This window comes from Tauraco erythrolophus, chromosome 5 (genome assembly GCF_009769465.1).
Source record: "Tauraco erythrolophus isolate bTauEry1 chromosome 5, bTauEry1.pri, whole genome shotgun sequence".
In the NCBI taxonomy this organism is placed as follows: Eukaryota; Metazoa; Chordata; class Aves; order Musophagiformes; family Musophagidae; genus Tauraco; species Tauraco erythrolophus.
The window spans coordinates 64,304,707-64,322,861 of NC_141469.1; the positions used below are offsets into that span (position 1 = coordinate 64,304,707).

General features: G+C 45.1%; 1 protein-coding gene across 2 annotated transcripts in view; it reads right to left on the reverse strand.

The window, feature by feature from the left end:
* The window catches only part of CLCN3 (Cl-/H+ antiporter 3), a 77,386-nt gene extending 60,549 nt beyond the window's left edge, over positions 1-16,837 (reverse strand). For both annotated transcript variants that reach the window (XM_086611287.1, XM_086611288.1), the window contains exon 1: positions 16,784-16,837. The gene's annotated coding sequence lies outside the window, so the exon portion shown is untranslated. The remainder of the gene's footprint in view (positions 1-16,783) is intronic.
* Positions 16,838-18,155: the final 1,318 nt, after the last annotated feature.

The window sequence follows — 18,155 nt, forward strand, 5'->3', positions numbered from 1 at the left end:
TATGCTCACAGAAGTCCTGTTAATGTCGCTCTGCCAGTACCAGCTGAGTACTATCACAAATAGAAGCCACACAGCACAGCTGAAATGAGACACTGGGACTTCCTGGAAGCACTTCCTCGCTCACTTTCCTCCACCTGCTCCATGTGCCAACAATTATAGTCTAGATCCTCATCTGCCAACTGGTCTGCTTGAGTGAAATCCGTTACTTTTACATTCACCTGATTTCTCCTACACTCTGATGAGGTTTGCAAGGAGACAGAAAACTCTCCTGCCTTGTCCATAAAAGTAGCACCAGAATCACAGAAGACACAAAGCCCTCCCTGTAGCACTTCGTAGGTTTTAGTCTATTGTGTTGTCTTCCTGTTGTGTATCTTACTTTTTTTAAAAGTTTTTTCACTTATGTAGTAATCTTTACTTATGTAATAATCTTTCACTTAAGTAGTAATCTTTATTACAAAGGAGAAAACATTTAACAAGCGAGAGAAAGACCACCGTTCAGTTAGCAATCACAAAGAGTTGTTTGTAAATGTATCAAAACAACAAACAGGTAGCAAATCTAGACCCCCAAATTATTACTAATTCTATGTAAAGCCCAGGCCTACAAACTCAAAATTCAAACTGCTCCAAGAGCTCTTAATGTTAAGATCCTTAATGTTAGTGTGCCAAAGTGAGAGTTATCTCTCTCCTAAACCACAGGTAGAAACACAACTAGCAAAAGCAATTGCTTGAGCTGAGAGGGAATGGATTCTATGCAAATTGAGAAGCAAATCAAGGAGGCACGAGCAGTGAATTCTGTTACTAACGCTTTGTTGTTACGTTTGATGCATACTGAGGGCATGGCTAAAGCCTGCTTAGTCTTTTAATTATTGTACCAAGTTTAGAAGCCACATACAGATTTTTCATCTAATAAAGACGTTTTCCTGCAATAGTCTCAGTAGAAATACTTATTACAGTGTAAAGGTGCAACACTGTAAATGTCTATTTTTTTAAAAAAAAGATATACTAAATTCCACAGCTTCAGTTAAACTTACTACAACCTGCTATTCTGAATAACAGAAATAACTCCCCCTTGGATGTCTTTTTAATCACTTTAGAGAAATGTTAGAAGAGTGGATTACAGATATTAAATCTTTCAATAATTGAGAAAATGCTTTCACCCTGGTCTACAATGGAAGGGAAAGTTTCATCAGTGAGTCAGTAACTGACAAACAAAAACCAACAAGACTCTCCAGAGCCAGACCAAGCATACTGCAAAGAATCCCTGCACCATCTCGGCACAAACGTGATTCCACATGCCAACTCCTCTGGCACATACATGCCTACAGTTACATGACAGGCATCATACTACAGGCCTTCTCTTCTTGTTTTCATAGATTTCACAGATTTCTAGGTTGGAAAAGACCTTAGAGATCATCAAGTCCAACCATCCCTAATCCCCATTAAATCATATCCCTAAGTAGATCATCCACCCTATTCTTAAACACATCCAGGGACGGGGACTCAACCACCTCCCTGGGCAGCCTATTCCAGTGGCTGACAACCCTTTCAGAGAAGAAATGCTTCCTAACATCCAACCTGAATCTCCCCTGACTCAGCTTATAACCATTTCCTCTTGTTCTATCACCCAACACTAATGTAAAGAGCCCTTCCTCTACCTCCCCACCATCTTTTCTCAAGTATTTGTAGGCTGTAATCAGGTCTCCCCTCAGCCTCCTCTTCTCCAGGCTAAACAGCCCCAACTCCCTCAGCCGCTCCTCATAAGTTTTATTTTCCAGCCCCTTGACCAGTTTAGTCGCCCTTCTTTGGACTCGCTCCAGGAGCTCAATACCTCTCTTAAAGCGAGGGGCCCAAAACTGGACACAATATTCCAGGTGCGGCCTCACCAGTGCCGAGTACAGGGGCAGGATCACTTCCCTATTCCTGCTGGTCACACTATTCTTGATACACGCCAGTATCCCATTGGCCTTTTTGGCCACCTGGGCACACTGCTGGCTCATATCAAGCCGGTAGTCAACCAACACCCCAGGTCCTTCTCCGCCAGGCAGCTCTCCAGCCACTCTTCCCCGAGCCTATAGCGATGCTTGGGGTTTTTACACCCCAAGTGAAGGACTCTGCACTTGGCCTTATTAAAGCTCATGCCATTGGCCTCAGCCCAACGATCCAGTCTGTTCAAATCCCTCTGAAGGGCCTCCCTACCCTCGAGCAGATCGACACAGCCTCCCAGCTTGGTGTCGTCCGCAAATTTACTGAGGGTACATTCAATCCCCTCATCCAGGTCATTGATAAAGATGTTAAACAGAACTGGACCCAGCACTGAGCCCTGGGGAACCCCACTGGTGACCGGCCTCCAGCCGGATTTAGCCCCATTTACCACCACTCTTTGGGCCCGGCCATCCAGCCAGTTTTTAACCCAAAGGAGGGTGTGCCTATCCAGGCCAGCAGTTATCAGTTTCTCAACCAGAACACTATGAGAAAGTGTATCAAAGGCTTTACTGAGGTCAAGGAAAACTACATCCACAGCCCTTCCCTTGTCAACCAGGCGGGTCACCCTGTCATAGAAGGTGATCAGGTTTGATTGGCAAGACCTGCCTTTCATAAACCCATGTTGACTGGGCCTGATCACCCGGTTAACCTGTATGTGCTCATTAATAGCACTCAAGATAACCTGTTCCATGACTTTGCCCGTCACCGAGGTCAGACTGACAGGCCTGTAGTTCCCTGGATCCTCCTTCCGCCCTTTTTTGTAAATGGGGGTAACATCCGCCAGCCTCCAGTCCAGCAGAACTTCCCCAGTGAGCCAAGACTGCCCAAAGATAATGGACAGGGGTTTGGCAATGACATCCGCCAGCTCTCTCAGGACTCTCGGGTGGATACCATCAGGCCCCATAGACTTGTGGGCATCCAGCCGAAGGAGCAGATCCTTGACCCGTTCCTCTTGGATCACAGGAGCTTCAATTTGCTCTCCCTCCCTGCACTCAGACACCGAAGGCCAGCTCACCTGGGAACTACTGACCTTATTATTAAAGACTGAGGTAAAGAAGGCATTAAGGACCTCAGCCTTGTCCTCATCCCTAGTGACTAACATACCCCCTGAGTCCAGTAGGGGCTGGAGGTGATCTTTAGCCCTCCTTTTGTTATTAATATATTTATAGAAAGACTTTTTGTTGTCCCTTACGGAGCAGGCTAGTCTTAGTTCCAATTGGGCTTTTGCCCCCCTGATTATCTCCCTACATGTCCTAACTTCCTCCCTGTATTGATTCCTGGATGCCTGCCCATTCTTCCAAGACTTATAGACATCCCTTTTTCTTTTGAGATGTTCCCAAATCTCCTTTGTCATCCAAGCTGGTTTTCTACCCCGGCGGCTCGACTTCCGGCACACAGGGACAGCTCGCTCCTGTGCCTCCAGAATTTCCTTTTTGAGTAGTAACCATCCCTCCTGCGCCCCCTTACCCTTGAGAGCTGTCTCCCATTGGACTTTATTAACCAGACTTCTAAACAGCCCAAAGTCAGCTCTCCCAAAGTCCAGCTTGGCCGTTTTAGTGTTCCCCCTCCTAACTTCCCCTAGAATTGAGAATTCTATTATCTTGTGGTCACTATGCCCCAGGCGTCCTCCAACCTTCACATCTCCCACAAGACCTTCTCTGTTCACAAACAGCAGGTCTAGGGGAGCACCTTCTCTAGTCAGTTCACTGACCAGTTGTGATAGGAAGTTGTCCTCCACACTCTGCAGGAACCGCCTAGACTGTTTCCTGACTGCCATGTTATACTTCCAACAGACATCAGGTAGGTTAAAGTCACCCATAAGGACAAGGGCTAGTGAGCGCGAGACTTCCCCCAGTTGTTTAAAGAATAGCTCATCAGTCTCACTGTCCTGATAGGGTGGCCTGTAGCAGATTCCCACTACAATATCCGCCTTCATAGGCCCCCCCCTTTGATTTTCACCCACAGACATTCTACCAAGTCATCCCCAACATTTAACTCTAAACAGTTTAGACCTTCCCTTACATACAGGGCAACCCCACCACCCCTCCTACCTCTCCTATCCCTCCTGAAGAGCTTGTAGCCATCCATGGTAGCACTCCAGTTATACGAGTCATCCCACCATGTTTCAGTGATGGCAACTATGTCATAGCTTCCCCGGATAACAAGGGCTTCCAGTTCCTCTTGTTTATTGCCCATACTGCGTGCGTTCGTATAGAAGCACGTAAGTTGGGCTTTCGACCCCACTGCACCCCTAGGGGGGGAAGCTTTATTTCCTGAGGTGTTATTTTTGGGATTTTCTTTTACCTCTGGCAACTTGTGTGTTGCTCCTGACTACACATATCACCCCCTACTATCACTGAGGCAGCAGGCCCAAGGCACCTGCCTACACTCCTTTCATCGGACAATGGAGGGCCGTCCTCGGCTGTTAATCCTCTAAGTCTGACAATACCCCCCACCCCCTTCACATCTAGTTTAAAGCCCTGTTGATGATCCCAGCTAGTTCTGTAGCAAGCAGCCTTTTCCCCCGTGGAGACAAACCTGCCCCATCCCTAGATAGAAGGTCTGGCATTAAGGTCAGCCCGTGGTTAAAGAAGCCTAGGTTGTTTTCCTCACACCACTTTTGTAGCCAATTATTTAAATCCTCGATCTTTGTTTTCCATCCTGTGTCATGTCCCAAAGTCAGTATGATAGAAGAGAATATTACTTGGGCCCCCGATCCCTTCAACATTCTTCCCAAAACCCTGAGATCCTTCTTAATAGTCCGGATGTTTCTTTTCCTAATGTCATCCATACCAACTTGGAAAATAAGAAGAGGGTAGTAATTGGTGGGCCTGACTATAGACGGGAGTTTTTTTATCACATCCCTAATTGTTGCCCCAGGAAGGGAGCAGACCTCCCTATGTAAATCTGGCCCTCCACACCCCTCAAAAGGGAGTCTCCTAAAACAATCACCCGCCTTTTCTTTTTAACTGAGGATGTCTTGATGATATGTGTGGTCCTAGGGAAGGATACTAGCATGTGTGTATCGTCATCCTCCCTGGGGGTCGGTTCCACTTGCAGAGCTTCATATCTGTTGTGTAATGGAACCTGGGAGGTAGTTGTGGGAGCAGAGGGGGCAGGCCTGCCGTGCCGGGCAGGGACCTGCTGCCATTGCTCATTCCCACCTGGATTCTTCTTCCTGGCCAGGTGAGGAGAGAGTGGGGGCTCCTCAGTCTGAGAAGCTGTGGTAGCCTGTTGGGTCTGCGGGAGGGAGCACAGGGCACTGGTCCATTGGTCAATCTCCCTCTCGCACTCCCTGATGGCCCTCAACCTGTTTACCTCCTCTCTGAGCTCTGTCACCAGGCGGAGGAGTTCCTCCACCCTGGCACAGCTCCCACAAGTGAGTTCCCCGGTAGTGACCTGAGCCAATGCACTTGGGGGACAAGTCCTGCAGCTTACCTGGGTGGTAGCGTGCACCCAGCGGGGGTCCGTCTGGGAGGCTGCGTCAGTCGTGGCTGGCACCGGGCTGGAGGCAGCCTTAGCTTTATGCCTTAGTTTTGAAACACTATGTCTCCTGCTGCAGAAGCATTGCTTTTGACAGACCTCTCCAACAATTAAGCAAAAGCTGTAACACCAAAACCATTCATTTTGAGGACCCTAACCAAGAAGAGAACTGTACATTAATTCTCCCCATTCCCAGAGAGACAACTGCTTTGCATCTGACACCAGGTTACAGATACTGCCTTATAGCAGCACGAAGCAACGGCAGCAATGCAGGAAACTAAGACCATGAGAATGTTAACTGTTCAATAAGCCTCACAAAGCACTAAAATTTTACTTCTTGAGACCATGTCAGTCACTACTTTGTCGACCACCACCTGCAATTAATGGGGTGAGGACAAATTAGGTCAACATACAAATTTCCTTGTGTGCCTTTAAGAAAAAGATTTAACAAATTAGGATACAAAGTCAGGGATGACTACTTTGAGCTGTGTTAAACATTCAAGACAACTTAAAAGTGTATGCTCATGTGACCTTAAAATATTCTTAGCAGGTAAGAGATCTGCCTCACTTGAGTGAAGGAAACCGAATGATGTGGACACAGAGAGCAGACTTCCCCTCAGAAACAGATTGCTGGGAACAGCAATAATAAAGAAAAGGAAGAGCCAGGAAAATGTGGGTGGTTTTTTTTTTTTTCCTATGGCTACAACAGCCAAAACAGAACTAGCATCATTACTAACCCATTTTGGGCAGATCATACTTTGCAGATACTGGAAGAATGCATTCATACCAGAGAGCCTGCACAAATGCTTATGGAGTTGCGAAGAGAGAACTAACCAGTCAACTTGCCATTTTATAATGCCAGATATAGGAAAAAAAAAAAACCCAAACAACTAAGTGATATTCAGGGAGCTCTCAGAATGGAAGGAATTCGTCTCAACTCACATACCTAAGTCTTCTATGAAAAGACTGTAAAGCAAAAACGCGCAACTAACCTGTTATACTTCCATTATTAACATATTTCCAGGATGCCCTGACCCATCAAAACTCTTCTACAAAGCAGGTTAGCAGAGAAGTCTCTGACACTACAAAAATTAAACAATGACAAAAAAAAACCACCACCAACAACAAAAAATCCGAACAAAAAGAAAGAACAGGAGCTAAAGCAGGATGTCTTACCTGTTATGACTAGGGAGAGGGAAGAAGGTAGCAAGTATACAGGTACATGGAATTGTGAAAGATCTGATTAAATACAGAGCTGGCAGTAACTACATTGGTAAGGGAGAAAAGCACAGAAACAGCTACATTAATAGTAGAAAAAGTATATAAGGCTATTGCAGTTTTCTGCACAGTCTAGTACTTCAGTCACTTTTCTGCTCTCAGACACCAGATATCCTGCTTATCTTTCAAGCTCTACAAGTAAAAGGTTAAGCAGAGAAGTGAGTCAGCTGAGGGAACCACTTCCAGTGCAGAGAAGCGTCTCTGGAAAAGACAGAGTAGGACAGTAGGAAGTCTGATTTACAGGACTTTTGCTGTCAGGTGATCTGAGTAATCTGCAAATCTCTGCTATGTGCACTGTTGTCCCATAAAAACACTTTTCTGTATCTCAAAGAGGTGGCATGAAACAAAGGCATCTTAAGTTTGTTATTTCTCTGGGAGTGGGGCAGAGTGAAAACTTAAAAGTACTTTTCCAGATTTCAAATCTGCTTTAAATGATTGAAACAAAAAAAAAAAAAAAAACAACAAACCAAAACAACAATAACAAAAATGAAAACCCACGACTGAACTTGTTAACAGAAGAGCTCTTTCCCAAACTGAGAACAATCCTGATAAACACAAAAACCAGTGTAAAATTCAATTTTTCTGTTCAGTACTAACAACTAAGAGCTGAAAGGCAATCATCTGTCCCCTAACTCACATATACCTTGCTGCAAACCCTACACGAGGACAGGACCTAGTGAGAAATGCTATGCAGACATAAAAAACAAAAGCAGATGAAATTAAAATTAAGAATACCATCTTTACACAGAAGAACATGTTCTACAGTAGAGGAAATGCAGTGATAACAATAGAAGAGTAATTTGCTGAAAATTTTTGAAAAAAACATAGGATTTAAAAAGTTTTACCTTGCAAGAAACTTCTAAAGTGATTACTTGTTATAAAATAGTCAGGAATTCTGTATACATCATCTCATTTTAAAAAATACCCAACTACTATACACTTTAAGCATAGGTAAATAATATGACAGAAACATTCCACACACACACTTGAATTACAATTTTAATATATAACCCATATATGGGGATATATGTTAGAACAACTGCCCAAAAGATATAAGCACTCAAGAACATCTTTGAACTCTTAATTCCAAACCTTCCATACTATGTTAATTTAAAATAGTACAGTATCATCTTTTTTATTTTTTAAATAAGCCTGCCCGACAGAAGCAATTTTGAGCTCAGAAATGATAAGAATTTTACAACAGCTTAAAAATAAAGGCCATGTTGTGGCCACTCTTTCATCCTTAGTCTCACCAGGGTGAAAATTACACTCCCATTCTCATCCCAGTTCCAGCATATCTAATCTCCATTTATTTATTTTGCCCATCACATGAAGATAGTTAAGCAAGATGAGAATATCACTCATCTTCCAAACTTCATGTCTAGAAAAGAGGTGAATGAATTGTGAGGAATTTGCTAGTTATCTAAAAATCACAATGAGAAACTATTTCTTCATAAAAAAGCTCAAAAAAATCTTACACTTCAAATCAAATACACAAGGGAACATGAACGAAACAGCAGCTTTCCTGAACTTTCCCAAGTCAATTAAGACCACAAAAATTCCTAAGGATACTCAAGAACCCAAATTGTTAAAAATCAGGGAATGCATATGCAAACCTTACAAAAATAAATACACAGAAGATCACTCTCTGTAGCATTCAAAAAAAAAACCAAAAAACCAGACCATCTGAAACTAACTTAAATGGTCTCCAGAACAGGACTGCACCTATTGCAGTCATTTAGTGAGAAAGGATCTTGGTCGATTTTTAGGTCATATTTAGAAAAATAAAGTCACAAAGGAACACTGCCAATTAACTAAAGCTATTTGAGTGTGTATATGTATATACATATATAAATATAAAAATATCTAAATTTATGTGGTACATTCCCTTGGAATAGAAGATAAAAAGTTAGTTTTCAAAAATACACATAGGTAAAGTTCAGTCTAGTTCCATTCACAGCTACTTCCAAAATAAAATCAATGTTCACAGAGGAAAGAGACACATACTCCCATATTCTTTAAACAAGAAAGCAAGGACAAGAAAGAAACACATAGATAAAACTACATGCATGAAAAAACAGATAATACTTGTAAAGCACAAAGACAGTCTTAGCTTCAAAACTGCAACAAGAAAACAGTATTCATATCTACTTTCTAGATTATAGTTATAAAAGCTTAATATAATAACCGCCCGGAATTTTTTTTCACTTTTATGATACATACCAATACAGAATATCACCACTGTCTCGGATCTTCACAAAAGTACAATCAATAATAAATACTCATTTTTACAGCACTTTTTATCCTCTCAGCTTTATAAAAAAAAAAAAAAAACAAAACCAAAACCAAACCTAAAAACTGCCAGCGTAATTACAGGATGAATACTGAACTCATGCTTCTAGTCATATGATTCCAAACATTAAGGGCATTGACTTCAGTTTGTAGAAACTATTCAAAACTTCATCTCCACTCTCTAAAATGTCTTAGTCACAATTATGGCTACCCATAGTTGTGACAGCTGAAGACTTAAACCACCTGGCACAAAGATATCAGCCTACCTGATGGAAGGGATTGCTCCTTTCACATTCACCAAGTTACTAATGGGAATACTTTTTAATTGCTTTCAACCCAAACTGGCTAGATTAGCTGAAAACTCAGATTTAAACTTATTAAACTAACCTCATTTATTGATACATCAGCAAAAAACCTCTGCTATCAGAGTTGAAGAGTACTCTCCCACATAGGCACAGTAATAAGCAGCTACATGAGTCGTCAGGTCTTTAAGGGGGTTTTAGCTAACAATTAAAAAAAAAAAAATAAAAAAAGCTAAGAACATAATCCCTTAGCATGAACCAGAACTAAATATAAAGAAAACATAACTCAAAAGCTTAAGCTCCACAGGTAAGTACTCATCCTTAGCCAAGTCATGGTAAACAACTGTGTCCATGGCTGCCACTTCCGAGCGAGCCTAAAAACACATGTAAATATGTCCGTTTCGAAACTAACGGGCCAGTACCTATAGCTGCAAATGTTCTGCCCAGGAAAGAAAAGATGGGGAGTTTCCTGAACAAAAAGTCTCTGGTGTTCCTTCTGTAATCGTATTGAGATGATAGTAACACTGAAATTTGTTAAGACAACTGAAAGGCAAACCCCACACTCCTCTTCTGAAGGGCAGGAACTCTGACTGTAGGTTCCATTGTAGACAATGGAACTTTTGTCTGTTGAGTGTTTGGCCATGACGCTCATTTTCTGTTGATGACAGGACACAGCAGCAGTGTGCAACCTTCTCTTCAGAGTTTTTAAAGGATTTTGCTCCTTTTTTATGTGAACTTGTGTTGCAATCACCTGAGGCTTACAAAAACAACAGAGCAGAGCTTTCACACACCACCAGAATGACCAGAAGTCTTGTTATTCGCACTACTTTCATTATCTTTTCAGAGAAATGCTGAACAGTCCTTAGCTATGTGCACAAATTTGTAAACTCAGGGTCATACCCGAGTTATCTTTCAGGTAATTTTGTTCAATACATTTGTGTCTGAATGATCTGAATGTTCTTAAGGAATGAAAAAGAAATCTTAATATAAAGGAAATAAGAGAACATCACAGAGAAGAGGCCCTGCAAGCCAAGACAAAAGCATATAAGAGTACAGACTCCAGTAGAAAGAGAAGCATATGAAAAGTATTCCTTCTTCATTAGCAAGATTATAATCCTGGACTATCAAATTGGAATCTGAAAAAGCACCACTATTCCCAGTTTAAGCATCTTCTCAATAACAGCAGCTAACACAGATTTTTAAGGTCCTCGTACTGAATTCCAATTTCTTTATAAATGCACTAAGGCCCCTGAGATCAAGGGAAAAAACCCTGTAGAGTGCTCCAAAATACAGCACAGGCACAGGACCACGGCTTATGAAATCTTGTGGGGACCCCTGGTGGTTCCCGTTTCCTTACTCTCTCTACTACTGATTTTCAGACTTCAAAGAAGTGAAGAAAACACCAGCTAATGAGGAACCCATTTGCTGTACTCTGGTTAGAAATGACAAGTCTTTAGCCAAGAAATCAAAAAGTCTGGGGGCTCTTCTTGGTATGTGTAACAAACAAACAGATAAACAGATGCACTATGTAGAGCTATTCAGACTTCAAGTCTAGGAGCCCTGACTGTAGGTTTGCCCTTCTTCTTGCTCTGGATCCTCTCAACAAGCAGTGTTAAGGCAGCAAGGTGAGGAATCATAGAATGGTTTGGGTTGGAAGGGACCTCAAAGATCATCTAGTTCTAATCCCCCTGCCATGGGCAGGGACACCTTCCACTAGACCAGGTTGCTCAAAGCCTGGCCTTGAACACTTCCAGGGATGGGGCATCTACAACTTCTCTGGGCAACCTGTTCCCGTTTCACCACCCTCATTGTAAAAAATGTCTTCCTTCTATCTAATCTGAATCTCCCCTCTTTCAGTCTAAAGCCATTGCCCCTTGTCCTATCACTACCTTGTTAAAAGTCCCTCTCCAGCTCTCCTGTAGGCCCTCTTTAAGCACTGGAATGCTGCTAGAAGGTCACCCCGGAGCCCTCTCTTCTCCAGGCTGAACAGCCCCAACTCTCTCAGCCTGTCTTTATAGCAGAGGTGTTCCAGCCCTCCGATCATCTTCGTGGCCCTCCTCTGGACCCGCTCCAGCAGCTCCATGTCCTTCCTATGTTGGGGGCCCCAAAGCTGGACACAGTACTCCAGAATCACCTCCCTCGACCTGCTGGCCACGCTTCTTTTGATGCGGCCCAGGATACAGTTGGCTTTCTGGACTGCCAGCGCACATTGCGGGAAGGACTGAAGTGATCTGCAGTTCACAGCCGGATCTAGCTCCTAGATGACCTTCTTGGCTGTACCAGACACAAGCCACCTCATTTTTGTAAATACAGCAGATCCAGTCATTACTGACTGATTGATTTATTTCATCCTTTGAAGAAGACCAGAAGGGCAATCTGTTGAGAGACATGTGAACCTCTGATGTTAATAAATAAAATTGTTAACAGCTTCTTTTTGCTTTTTAATAAAAACATATATGCTAACCAAATGAGATTTCAAAAAAAACCCCACCAACTCCAAAAGGTAGTAAAGCCCTAAATGCACAAACACCACCAGAAGTGAAGCGTTCACTAAACCGAGTGTGTTAGCAGTTCTGAATGCACAGCAAGTTCCCCTCACTTGCATATTCTTCTCTCCAGCTGTAAAGCTTAGTTGGCTGGTTGGCAAGTACAACTTCTAAAATTACATGTACTTTCTCAGGGTCTACAAATGGTAAACAAGTTTCCTGCAACAGAGTCTAGAGAGAAGTTATTACTGTTGAATAGTGGTATCAAGTCGAAAGCAAGAATCAGGGTGGATATTTTATGAGGAAAAAAAAGAAACTGGCTTAATGGGAGATTTTTAGTTTTGAAAAATTAGAGAAAAAAGATTGAGCAATACTTTACCAAAAGCCTTCTAGTTACACAAAATGGTCTTACATCTTAAACGTGTTACATAACCACAGAGGTGAGATCTACTGAGTTGATAGATCAAATTCATTAAAAATAATCCATAACCTATCTACCTAGCCAAAGAACCAAAAGCATTTTGGAAATTTGTTACAGAGGAAAAAAACATTCACGTTTTTGTGACTGTGCTAATAACACGAGTATTCAGTGCACAGGTTGCTCTAGTGTTCTGCAGTCTTACAAGACTGATAATAATTTTAAGTGTTTACTTATTCTTATAGTGTTCCATATGAGAATAAAAGTTTTCTGCAAGACAAGTAGCAAAAAGTCAAATAATAATTTAAAAATCTTCAGTTTTCTTTCCTAGAGATATCCTCTTTGGAAACGTGTAGGTTCACTTTTCAGAATCAGAAGATGAGCACGTTTAGAAGCATATGGAGAACTGCTTTGTTGTTTGTGGGCTTTTTTTCGCCCATAAGACATACACAAGAGACAAATTAATAACAGAAATCTCAAGAGAAAAGTGCAGTAGATCAAGAACTGTAGATAACACATCAAAAAACAACAAATCTGGCAAAGAACACTAATTTGGAGATAAGAGTGGAAGGAACTCAAATAAAAACTTATCTTTCAGGAAAAAGAGAACTTGAATTTTAACTGGCAGGATGTCAAAATATTAAGTCACCTCAGTAGCTCTATCTGTAATTTAAATACATTACTGAAGTAAAATTACATTTTTACTATTTCAAATAGTTTGAATGAAATGTTTCTTCATTATACTGTACTGCAGTAGGAACACGCAAAATGCACATTTAAGTATTTCCTCTTTCACGAACTTTTTAGAGAAATTTACCAAAATATACCAAAAATTGGAAAAAAGTAACAGTAAAGGTTATTTTTATCAAAAGCTCTGTGCTTTAGGACTGAACTTAATTCACTTTTTCATTTACTAATCCTCCTTACTCTCGCAAAGCAGAGAGTCTACTCCTGTAACTAGAAAGCCTCAGCAAAACGCTTAACAAACAAAAAAGCTGAATGTCTAGAAAGTTCAAGAGGAAATAACTGACTGGGGTCTCTGTGAGTCATTAAAAATAACCACTGGTACCCACTATGAGGTTATACATTCTCTTCTTTCCATGCATTTTCAGGAGTACATTCAAGATTACTCACTACATAATACAAATAAATAAGGATACTCCAGATGTAAACAGATTTACAACTATTTTAACAGCTTTATCTAGAATCCTTGCTATCATGCATGAAGCCCAGGAACTACTTTGTCAACTTTCTTCTCCCTGATAATCACGAGTATTAATCAACTCATTAAGTGTAACCACCATCTCAATGTTTTATGTTGATTTTTCCGTTTCTATCTTTTGAAAGCAGAGCACATGTCCCAGCAAACATTGGTTTTACAGTTTGTTCACAACCCTCTTATCAGAAGTAATTTAAAAGAGTATTGTTTTATCTAAACTTTATTCTCTCAGATGACTTTACAAAAGCTTCCAAAATTCAAAAACAAGTTTCAAGTTAAACAGCTATAAAAATCAGTAATTGTCAACTTTCCAATACCCAGAGCATCTTCGGCTTCCAAAGTCTGGCGTATGAACAAGCACAAAGGACCATGTAGCAGAGCCTACCTCGTTCATGAGCACAGGCAAAAAGATGGCCTGACACCTCAACAGCTTTAGGAAACCAGCCAACACAGAACCTGCACTTTCAGCTTATGACATAAGTGAAAGATTGACACAGGGAGCACAAACCTGGGAACTTGCTCTTGGAGCATGCAGGTATAAAGTTGAAACCTTAGTTTAGGGAAAACGAGCTGGGAGGGTGTATAAGCAGTTCCATGCGCATGATCGCTGCCACTGCTGACCACCTTCAGAGACCTGCTGGGTTACTGCTGCTGCCAAGGAGGGGCCAAAGAAAGAAGCTCAGGAACATGCAACCTAGAGTCTGAGAATTAGGAAATTAACTCTCCAAACAACTCCAACTGGCATTATTGTTTCTGGCCCAAATCTCTTCAACAGTAGAGCTTCTATTCCACTTTTTTATTATGGCCAAGTTAAAAATATCCCTACCGTCAAACTATCGTAAGACCTTACCCTGAAAACTTGATCTGCACAGTAAAACCTATCCACGTGCATATGAAGTCACTTCAATAGGGAAAGGAAAAAAAGTTCTGAACATTCCTAGAACGCCTTTGGGGAACAGTTGTGAACTGGGAATGGTTGTCCCAGCTTTAGTGCTCACATTCAAAGAATGTAACTCTGCTGTCCAAATACCAAGGTAAGAGACACACACACATAGAGTCCCCAAGGCCCCACAGCAAAGTAGAGGGGAAAAAAAACGAAACCAAAGTGTCTATTCAGTGAAGAGGAGAACATACATCACGCAGCTACCCATAGAACACCCAGCGCACAGCGGGTTCTCACTTGCGGGTTACGGAAACATCAGTTTGCGACAAACGCGAGGTGTGGAAGAGAGCACACGAGGAAGTATGACACAGTCGCAAGAGAAAGATGGAGGCAAAGTCATAAAATGAAGCAGCTCAGAGCAATGCAGTCATGAAGAGCAAAGACCACCAGCTTAAAGTGCCTTTTCCAATTGAGGATTTGGATAGGCTTGTTCTTACTATGTACGAGTCTATATTAAACGAGAGAGAGGGGAGAGACCCTACGACTACTTTAACTTGCAAGTATGCACCGCAGGGAGAACAGTAGCATTTGTAAACCACTCACAGATAGAATGCCATAAAGATTTGGGCAAAGACAGCCTTGGGAATCATAGAACAAGGGAAATGCATTTCTAGAAATACTGCAACACACATTGTGCATGACATCCACTATTGTCAGGCAAAGATTTTTTAGGACTGACATACCAACACTAAACAGAAGCAAACACGAAACAAGCTCTATTTCTCTGGGCACTGTATACCTTTTATTTTCACAAGTGTTGCAGACACACAAAGTAATTTTGTTCCAAGCTGTGAGTTTCAAGCTAGCTGCAGTTCTCCCACAGCAAAACTGCTTCCAGTTTGGACAATTCAGAGTACTGAGCAGCAACTTTACAGCTGCTTGCCAAACAAAGAGACAAGACATCAAATTTTAAGCTGTTAGCCAGTGGAAGACTTTTGTCTTAGAAAAAAATGATAGTGACAGTTAATGAGTTATCTATGGGCTTATTTTACTTCACAAAGGTACATTTCCTATAACGCACAACTGTTTGGTTTTTTTTAATTTTACATTACAGCCTGTTGAAGTTTCCTTAAATAGAGGAACAGTATTGATAACTATCTGCTTTCCAATCTGTTATGCGAACCCGTCCTTCATTCAAATGGCTGTTTTTGCAAAGAAGCATCTATGTTGCCAAGGGATACAGAACACAAAATGCTGCACAGGTCCACCAAGAAGAAAGGTGTCTGAAAGCAAAAAGTACCAACACACCTGACACATAAATAATCATGAACTTAATTTCTTTCACAAATTCTGCACCATAAATTTCAGAGGTCCAACAACCTCAAAAAGGAGGTACAAGTCCTAAAACCCAAATAATTACCATTTTGGGACATTGTTCAAAAAACAATTTTCGGCATGTATTCTAACACAATTCAGCATCAGAAACATTTTTAATTTGCTTTTAAGGCCTAGTTCAGTACTTTAAAGTGTGACACAGCAAATTCACTGTTCAACACTGAACGTATTTCACTATCAGCACACGGCTTTCTACTGACTCGCTTGCCACTGTGCATTTTCGGTGAGAATCGACACACACTTGTTTTACAGTCAGCTCCACGTTTCTGGATAGAAACGTGAAGGATTTGGGACAAGCAGGGAAGATACCGTGAAAGGATGCAGTTAATCGTCGATGTTAACCTCGCCGACCTGCACCCTCCTCACGTAACTGAGAGGCTGCAAGAAGAGCCCGTTATCTCCCGCTCCCGTGTAACGGCCGCCTTTACTAACCGGACCCGTGCGCTGGCCGAGCGGCAGCGAGCCAAGGAGAACAATGCTTCTGACACTGCCCACGCGAGGCGGGGACTCCGGACCTCCCACGCTGCAGAGCCCCTCAGCTTTCCGCACGCGAACGAGAGCTGCCGCACGACACCGAAACCGCGAGGAGGACACACGCCGTGCAAACACGCAGGATACCCCCCTCGCCCCGGCAGCCTCTCCCGCTGCGGCGGAGGAGGGCAGGGAAGTTGGGGGGCCACAAGGAACCCCCAGCTCTGCCCCTTCCCGCCTCTCGGCCGCGGAAGTCGGCGGCCTCGCTGGCGGGGGCGCGGCAGCCGCTCCGCGGGCCGGCCGTAAGGCGGGGGCTGCTTCCTCCTCTCCTCTGCTCTGCTCTCCCCGCCCCGCGGCGATCGGGCCGCAGTCGCCACCTCGGCCTCACTCGCTCCACCGCCAGCAGGCGGGACCAAGCGGCCGCCCACGGCTCCCCTCCTATCACGTCGCGGCGCCGGGGCGACTGTCCCGTGCCGTGGCCCTCCGCCGAGGCGAGGAGAGAAGAGGAAAGGAAAGGAGAGGAGAAGAGAGACGAGACGAGGCGAGGCCAGCCCAGCCCCGCCCCGTCCCTACCTGTCCGGGTGGCGCCGCCTGGTGCTTCCCGGGGAGGCGCTGGCTCATCCTCCTGCGGCGGCGGGGCGGGATCGCGGAAAGGCCACGGACAGCGGCTCAGCCCCGGGCCCGACGGTCCCTCCGCCAGCCGGCCCCGCCCCCGCAGCCTGGGGGCGGGGCTTCCCGCCACGCACGCGCGCGCGCGCCGCCGCTCGGCGCCCGCGATACCGCCACTACTTCCGGTTCCTGCGGTCAGCCGCTGACACGGGTCCTCCGTCCCGCCCGCCCGGGGGGCGGGGCTTCTGGGCGGCCCGGGGCGGGGAGAGGCCGCTGGGCGCGTGCTCCATGCGGGGCGGTGGGTGGGAGAGTGCGGCGTTGCCGGCCCCGGTCGCCCTCGGGTACCGGGAGGGGTACAGGGAGTAGAGGAACCACATACCCTCTCAGAGGCAGCTGCCGTGGGCAGCCCGAGCCTCCGGGGTAACCTTTGGGCACAGCACCCCGGGACGAGCTTCCCCCTACGCATCCCTCCCCGGGGACGTCCGTGGGCAGACGCGTACCGCTGGTGCCGGGCTGCGCGGCCTTGTGGATCATGGCTGGTTCGCGAGGAGTTTACAGCTGTCGCACCGCAAATAACGGCGGCGGGCCGCCCGCGCCGCCGGGAGCGCGGAGCCCCGCCACCGGCCGTCACGTGACCCCCGCCGCGCGTTGCTACGGTGACGCGCCGCCAACGCGGGAAGGGCCGTCAGGCGAACTTGCTGCCTTGCCCAATGGGAGCTGAGCGGCGGGGCGCGCCCGCCAATAGGGGCGGAGGGGGCGTGCCCGCGGCGGGCGTGCCGCTGCGTGGAGCGGCAGCGGCAGCGGTGGGCGCCGCGGGAGGTATGCCGGGATGGGGAGAGGCGGGCGGCAGCTGCTCCCGGGGCCGGGCCGGTTGCCTCTCTCAGTCGCTTTGGGGTGGCGGGTCCCTGTCCGTGCCTCTCTCTCTGGCGCCGGTCTTGTCCCGGCTGTGCGGGGGTGGCGGCGTGGTGGCGCCAGGCGGAGGAGAGCGGCCTGGCCGGAACGCGTCTCCTGCTGCCGGGCTGAGGCCGGCGGGCGCTGCGCCGTGCCGCTCTCCGTTTGCCTGGCCGTGCGGCCCGGGTTTGTCGCCTCACCTTCTCAGCGCCCAGCGGTCGGTCGTGTGGCGTGACTTGAGCCCCGGCGCACCAGCCGCTTTCGTGCGCGTCCGTGACGGATAGGATGGCTTCTTGCCCGGGGCTCGGCAAGCCAACGCCCCGTCAGAGCCGAGATCCTTTCTCAGGGCTCGTATTTCCCATGCCACGGGTAAAAATAAGCCGCCTGACTCGTACAAAATTGTAGACCTTGTTTGACTAAACCCTGCCTTCTCGCCCGCGGGCTG